We start from the raw sequence: 8,632 nt of genomic DNA, 5'->3' as shown, positions 1-8,632 counted from the left end.
AAAGGAGGGAGGGGTGGGGGAAAGGTGGTTTAAGATTTGGGTTTACCTCCCATTATCCTTGTTTTGATTTCATTGGTAGTAAAATGAAATTGATTTTTTTTCTTCCACAAGTTGAGTCTGTTTTTTGCCCATGACCATAATTGGTGAGTGATCCCTTCCTGTCCTTGTCTTGACCCATGAGCTTTTCTTTATATTTTCACCTCCTCATCCCACCGCGGGGAGGCAGGAGTGAGTGAGCAGCTTCATGGTACTTTGCTGCTGGCTGGACTTAAACCACAACACAACTGAAAGCACCATTCTCCCAGATTTGGCCTCTGATTCAGCAGGTGATTTTTTATCCATGAATTATGCCCTGGATGGTGACAGGGTTGTGACTGACATCTTTTTCCTGACCCTATTAAAGCCACCAGCTCAGTACTGGGAGAATATGATATGGGTTAGATGGAGAAGCCTCCTGCTTATCTGATGCTTAGCAGAGTCAGAGCTGTAAGGGGTTTTAAGCAGCGTCAATACTCAAGAGATAATGGGCCTAATCAAATAAACCCAGCCAAGTACAATACTATCTTACTCAGTAACAATCAAAGTCAAAGAAATCTGTCCTTACTGCTTGTTGCCATCATGGCATCTTATTGTGATCATCACTGGTTATTACAGAAAACACAAAGATTAACTGAGGTTTACCAAGAAGCCTGATTGACCCTTCTCAAGATTGTCCTGTTATGACCAGCCAATTGTCTATATATGAATTGACAGACGAGGTTTTAATTAAGATCTCAGAGTCCAAGGGCAGTTCTGTGTAAGACTGGCTCAGCTGTGAATCTCAGGTACACTTCTCCTAGCTCAGGTGGATAGCAATATGATGTAAAAAACCTCTAATTCAAAAAGATGACTCTGAAATGACAGAATTTAGTATTGCCACTCAGAAGCCATGGTAACACAGGAGGTGTTCAGTTTCCTCTGATCCAGAATATTACGAAGTTTCCCCTTCTTCAGAACAAGGAAATAAGAATTTCGATTTACACTTTTGCTTGATCTCTTCTACAACTCTGAAGTAAATCAAAGCAACCACTTCTTTTTATAAGTTCCTGAAGAGTGAGGTACAAAAATTGCCATACAAGCATAAAATGAGATGTTTGCCATTGCTGACAATGTCTGCTGTTCAAGTATCAACTGCAGTCTCTGACCACGTCCAGTGGAAGGAACCCAGGCTTCCAAATGTCAGCTCCAGGATAGTTTTAATGTGATTCACACTCCTGTCAGGAAACTGCAGACTAGGCAACCCATTCTTTTAAGAACAGACAGATAAGATACTGTGGTCAGCTGGAATCCCAGACACCTTTAAATAGGTGTCTGAATTGTGACTCCTGTGGCCACGGATCAAGCATGCTAAAAACTCTTTCATTAGGCAGATGATCCATATGAACACTAAACAGCTGATGATAAAGATATGAATAATCTCGGCACGTTCTTTTGGATCACTCTTGCCTTAACTTTAAGCTCTAAATTATTTTCAAGAGCCGCTTTTAGAAGATCTGTAGGTTATCATCAGCCTGGCAGACTAGGATTTCCTAAAAAGATGGGAAGGAGTGGATTTTCTCCTGAGCCAGACTTCTCTCCAGCAAGAGATTCCTCTAAATACAATAAAAAATATCTGAATAAACACCACCGGCAGGTGGTGGGTGTCAGAGACTGAAGGAGTTAACGTCCCAGACACTGTGGTGGGCCCAGCTCCCCACCATGGCGCGCTCTGCCTGACAAGGAACCCTGCCTAGCAACGCACCGAACGGCCTGGACCCAGGACTGGTGAAATCTTTCTTTTCTCTTCTTCTTCCTCTCTCTGCCTCACTCTCTCTTTTTCTCTCTTTTTTCCCGTAATCCCCATACCTCATTCCTTCAGACATAAACCGCTGACCAAGTCTGGGACTAGGAGTGGATCCAGCCGCCCCTGGGCTCCTCTCTGAGGAGGAGTCTGGAAAGCAAGGGGGTCTGCTCTGAACCTCCTGACCCAACGGGAGGGATCTCCTTATTTCCTTCCCTGAACTGATCCCCAAATAAGCAGGGTCTATAGTATATGTTTGGTGATGTATGGTTAGCGCATGTTACACAGTTTACTGGCATAGTTTCATGCCAATTCTTGTTGTGAGCAAATAAAAGTGGGGTTTTGTGAGTTAAAGGATCCCTGGTGTCGTTTCACCTTAATCCTGACGTGGGAATCGGCAAACCTGAGTCATCGTCCTGAGAAATTGGGATGTGACAGTGGGAAACACATTGGGGTTTTTTTTCCAAGATGTGTGTCAGAACTTCAGGACTTTAAAAAAGTGGAATCTCAAGGATGTTAACAGTTATAGCAGTCCCCACGTGGTCTGTTTGCCATCACTCGTGTTGGACCTCACTATAGTATGCTTTCTGGATTTTAGTATTGTGATTACTACTGCTATATCTGGTATGTCAAGACGGACAGTGTTTTCAAAGGCATGTTTTGGTGCCAGGAAGAACTTGCTTGTCTAGGCTGGTATACTTGGTTTCAGCAGTGAAGCCTTTTTTGTTATTATCCCTGCCTTTTATTGTTCCGTGATGTTTCAATGAATTGGCCTTGCTTGACTTTTCGTTATAAGTCGGATGTATTTGTACTAATTTATGAATATGGCACTAACGTGCGAAACTGAAAATGTGATCTCTTGGTCACAGAGCTGATGCTGATGAAATTAATGTCAAAGTCATAGACTCCAAGGTGCAGCTAATTACAAACATGCTGGTATCAATGGTCACAATGCTTTTCTTCCCCTTGGAATTAGAGATGTCTTATTTTGAAGTAAGGGTAACTGTTTAAAGCTTCTTAAATTTTCGCTGAAGGACAGTAACAGGTAAGAATAGCTCAAGTGCTGTATCTATGTATTCAGGTGCAGGATGAAACAGAGCAAGAGCAATGGCTGTAGCATTTGTCAGGCATGTGTACTCTTCTGGGGCAGAAGATTTACCTCTATATTTGTTGATTAATAATGTGAAACAATTATGACAGACTAATTTCAGTCATTATCAATAGCCAAAGGCAGGGGAGGAATATCTGTGTCTATGCCTGAGTGGTTTCTAACTTATTTGGGGGAGCAAGTGTCTAAAATACCCTGAAAAAAAAGTTTATGAAAAAAACAGTACCTTTTTTCTTCAGATATCATTTGAACTTACACTGATCCATACTGTGACTTCTTGCCATGAGAAATAAGAGGGAAAGTTTTAATGCCATCCTGACCTTTCCCTTGCACTAATGTACAAGGTGTGTACATATGGCTCTAAGAAAAAGCTATTATGAACTTGCATATGTGAGGTACAAAGGTACGTACAATGGAATCTACACTGAACCATATGCAGAACAGAAATTTTTTCCATGAAGCTGGACAGCATACTCAAGCGGCAGGTTTAATACTCGGTGTTAGATTTAAACCCACTGTACAGGTCTGCCCCTTTCTACTGAGGTTTCTCATCTCCAAGACAATTTAGCCTAAGTAGCAGGAAATGAGAAAGGAAACCTGGGGAACACTGGGTAGGCAGGAATAGGGTACACGGCCTTTGTTACCAGCAGTTTAAGGCAGGAACAAAGGGGTATCAAAATGCACCCTAAAGCAGATCTACTGTGTCAACCTCTATACTGCGAGTTGCTCAGTGTAATTCAGCTATGTGAAAATGTGTCCTAACAGAAAATGTCTACTGATATTATCTAGGACAGGTCAGTATCATGTCTGGTAAACAACTGGATATTCTACTTCACATCATAGGTAGTTAAATTGTGGAAGTGTTTGTCACAGGACATTCTGGACATTAAAAAAAGTATATGGATTTAAAAAGTGATTGCACAAATGTGTAGGAATCTCAGTTAATGACTTCACGTTGGTGCTTATGAAAAGGCTTGGCTCTCTTCCTGGCCCATGCTGCTGAAACGGTACACACAGGCTCATTTTTAAAACTCAACAACACACTGCATGCTAAGCACCTGTTAAGCTGTTCTAGTGCCATAGGTTTGCCATGGGTAGAAAGCTCACCTCTTTCCTCTGCTTCTTTGTGGCTTTTTCACAGCTAAGTGTTTTGTAATTGTATTAATTTATACACTAGCAGATGTACTTGAATACTCATCTAAAGGAAGTAAATTCAGGTTCCTGATTGTTGGCCCTTGACTGGGACTTGGCACAAAATTATAATTGTGAAGTGGCAGAGGGGTCCAGCTAATTGAACCTGTCAGTATCTCTCCTCTTAAGGAAATTCATAACTATCCATGCTTACACTACACACTAAAAGGTCACAATCAAAGAATGGATGACTGTGGGTTAGATCAAATTTTCATGTTACTCAGACTGGTAGATCTGAATGTTCATTGAACTTCCCAGCTTTTTTTAATGTTAGCTTTGTAGAGCTAAAAATTGACATTAAGCTAAAAAAAAATCCTTATTTCATAGAATGTACATACATAGAGTCCCAATATTAGCATTTACAGAAGCATTAATTCCAGTTAAACAACTGTCACTTAGACATGCACAGAGAAAAAAAATGGAGAAGTTACCCTGTTAGGTCTTTGGATGTACTCCCCAACCTTCCTCATTGTTGATACTACTGATGGAAGATCCTATTCCAAGCTTTTCTGATAAGGAAAATCTGTTCTTCATTACTGCCTTGAATTCTTCCATTTAGTTGCCAGGATTTTTCTAGGAGCTACAGCTTCCAGCTAGCTCTATTTCAGCCTGAATCAGTTTCCCTTAAAAACTGATAATGCATTTTAGGCCATGAGAAAAATTGATTACCTCTTTCTACAGCTTTTCTTTTGCTGTAGTGAGTGACTTAATCGAGCCTAAGGAAAAAGCTCTACATTGAAGTTTCAGGTTTTGAGCATGTCCCAAGCCTAAGCAGAAAGGCTCTAGGGAATGCAATAAGATACTGTGGAGCTGCAGGAGGGTCTCAAGGGATATCTATCTATATCTTCTCAGGGTCCAACAATTAGCAGGACATGGATTTCTGAAACAGCTGACTGCCAGTTTTCTTTAATAACCAACCACTCATGGATCTAAATTCTATAAACTTGCATTTTTTGAAAATTTGTACTTAACCTTTACAACATATTTTATGGCAGTGAGCTCCATAATTTAATACAAAGCTTTATATGAAGTGCTTTATTCTAAATCTATTCTGATAATTTACTTGGACAAGATTCAATTTTGTGTTATGAAAAATAATTAATAATGCGTCTTCTCTAGACCACTCATTTATAGACTATCCTATCTACTCCTCAGTGTTTTGGGGTTTTTTTTGGGGTGGTGGTAGTGTGGGTTGTTTTTTTTTTCTTTTTAAAACTAGAGAAGCTACTTAGTATTTAACATTTTTTCTTCAGCTTACCAATGTCAGCACAGAAGCAGGCATGCAGGATCAATGAAGTATTTCAGCTTTATAATATTAGTAATAAGGTGAAAAGATAGCAGAATACAAAGTATTTAAAAACAAATGAAGAAAAAAATCTAACAAGACAATGCTAGAAAGCAAAGCCAAGAAACTTAGCTGTTTGAATAATTAATTAAAAATACTGTAAGGTAAATGTGTATAGATTAGTCAGACATCACAGCTAGATTTTGAATAACGGAGGGCAGTTGAGCAAGCAGTATGAAACAAAAAAAAGTCAATGTTCATGCACAATAGCACACAGTTCATGCTTAATCACCACTTGTGTGGGTAAAATGAACAGCATTCACTCAAAACCACAAAAGACGTAATGATTTTTTTGCTTAACATTTAGTAGGGCTAAAAAAGGCAATTATGTTAGAACTTATATTAGATTGGTCCCCACTTCCTCTCCCATGTGTCCTTATATTACCTTGTAAAGTTGTCACGTGAAATACTCTGTTGAGTCCTGTTCAGGACTTTCATAGTAATTTTTAGTAGCTGCAAGGCCTAACTGCAAAAAAATAGCCTGATTTCAGTCATTGCATTTAGTTTCTTTATCTAAGAAGTTGAGGACAACTTCCTACTACAGGTGATGGAGAGCCTGACCAGAGGAGAGGTCCTGCTGGATCTGTTGCTCACTAATGCAGAAGAACTTATCAGAGAGGTCAAGACTGGAGGTAGCCTGGGCTGCAGTGATCATGTCCTGGTGGAATTCTCAATCTTGAGGGGTACAGGATGGGTAAAAAGTAGAGTCACAACCTCAGAAAGGCAAACTTTTGACTGCTAGTACCTGAGATCCCTTGGGAAACTGCCCTCAGAGGCAAAGGAGCGAATGCAAGCAGGGAGATATTTAAAGACATTTTTCTTAGGGCACAAGAGCTCTCAAACCTGATGTGCAAGAAGTAGGGCAGGGGAGGCAGGAGGCCAGCTTGGCTAAGTCAAGACCTCTTAGCCAAACTAAAACACAAAACCAAAATTCATACACAGTGGAGTCAGGGAATATATACATCCTGGGGAGATTACAGGGATACAGCCCAGGAGTGCAGGGAGGGGATCAGGAAAGCCAAGGCACAGCTGGAGCTGAACTTGGCTAGGGATGTGAAAAATAACAAGTTTCTTCAGATACATAGGACAACAAAGGAAGATGAAAGAAACTGTATCCCTTTCATGAGCAAAGTGGCAGAGCTGGCTACAACAGACTTGGAGAAGGCTGAGCTACTCAACAACTTTTTTGCCTCTGCCTTCACCACCAAGTGCTCTAGCCCCGCCACCCAGTTCATAGAATCCAAAGGCTGGGACTGAGAGAATGAAGTACTACCTACCGTAGGAGAAGATCAGGTTTGAGACCATCTAAGGAGCCTAAATATGCACAAGTCCATGGGACCTGATGAGCTGTGTATTGGGTTTGCATGGTACGGTAAGTCCATGGGACCTGATGAGATGTGTATTGGGTTTGCATGGTACGGTTTTGGTAGTGGGGGGCTACAGGGGTGGCGTCTGTGAGAAGCTGCTAGAAGCTTCCCTCATGTCCAACAGAGCCAATGCCAGTCGGCTCCAAGACAGACCCGCTGCTGGCCAAGGCCGATCCCATCAGCAATGGTGGTAGTGCCTCTGGGATAACATATTTAAGAAGGGGAAAAAACTGCTGCGGAGCAGCACCCAGAAGAGAGGAGTGAGAATACGTGAGAGAAACAACTCTGCAGACACCAAGGTTGGTGAAGAAGGAGGGGGAGCAGGTGCTCTACATGCGGGAGCAGAGATTCCCCTGCAGCCTGTGGTGAAGACCACGGTGAGGCAGGCTGTCCCCCTGCAGCCCATGGAGGTCCACGGTGGAGCAGATCCCCACGTGCAGCCCGTGGAGGACCCCACGCCGGAGCAGGTGGGTGCCCAAAGGAGGCTGTGACCCCGTGGGAAGCCCGTGCTGGAGCAGGCTCCTGGCAGGACCTGTGGCCCGGTGGAGAGAGGAGCCACGCTGGAGTAGGTTTTCTGGCAGGACTTGTGACCCCACTGGGGGACCCACGCTGGAGCAGTCTGTGCCTGAAGGACTGCAGCCTGTGGAAGGGACCCATGCTGGAGCAGTTCATGAAGGACTGCAGCCCATGGGAAGGACTCATGTTGGAAAAGTTTGTGGAGGACTGTCTCCCATGGGAGGGACCCCATGCTGTGGTCAGTTCATACAGAACAATGTGTGATGAACAAACCACAACCCTCGTTCCCTGTCCCCCTGTTCTGCAGGGGGTAGACAAAATGGGGAGTGAAGTTGAGCCAGGAAGAAGGGAGGGGTGGGGGGAAGGTGTTTCAAGATTTGGTTTTATTTCTCATTATCCTACTCCGATTTGATTGGTAATCAATTAATTTCCCTGGGTCAAGTCCATTTTGCCCGTAACAGTACCTGGTGAGTGATCTCTCCCTGCCCTTATCTCAACCCACAAGACTTCAGTTGTATTTTCTCTCCCCTGTCCAGCTACAGAGGGGAGTGATAGAACAGCTTTGGTGGGTACCTGGCATCCAGCCAGGGTCAAACTACCACAGATGCATCCTCGTGTCCTGAGGTAACTGGCAGATGAAGTTGCTAAGCCACTATCCATCGTATTTGAGAAGCTGTAGCAGACTGGTGAAGTTCCCAGTGACTGGAAAAGTGGAAACACAACACCCATTTTTAAAAGGGTTAAAAAGGAAGACCTGGGGAGCTACAGGCTGGTCAGTCTCGCCTCTATGCCAGCAAGATCATGGAGCTGATCCTCCTGGAAACTATCTTAGGGCACATGGAAAATATAAGGAGGTGATTGGTGATGGCCAACATGGCTTCATTAAGGGCAAATTGTGCCTGACAAATTTGGTAGCCTTCTACAATGGGGCACAGGATTGGTGGATAAGGGAAGAGCAACGGACGTCATCTACCTAGACTTGTGCAAAGCATTTGACACTGTCCCACACAACATCCTTGTTTCTAAAATGGAGAGACATGGATTTGATGGATGGACCACTTGGTGGATAAGGAATTGGCTGGATGGTCACACTGTGAGAATTACGGTCAACAGCTCAATGTCCAGGTAGAAACCAGTGATGGAGTCATGTCCCTCAGCTGTCTGTATTGGGACTTGTATCATTTAACATCTTTGTTGGGGACGTGGACAGTGGGATTGAGTGCACCTCAGCAAGTTTGCCAATGACATCAAGCTGTGTGGTGCACTCAACGTGCTGGAGGGAAGGG

This window comes from Aquila chrysaetos, chromosome Z, assembly GCF_900496995.4.
Source record: "Aquila chrysaetos chrysaetos chromosome Z, bAquChr1.4, whole genome shotgun sequence".
Lineage (NCBI taxonomy): Eukaryota > Metazoa > Chordata > Aves > Accipitriformes > Accipitridae > Aquila > Aquila chrysaetos.
Note: the sequence above shows the minus strand (reverse complement) of the source record.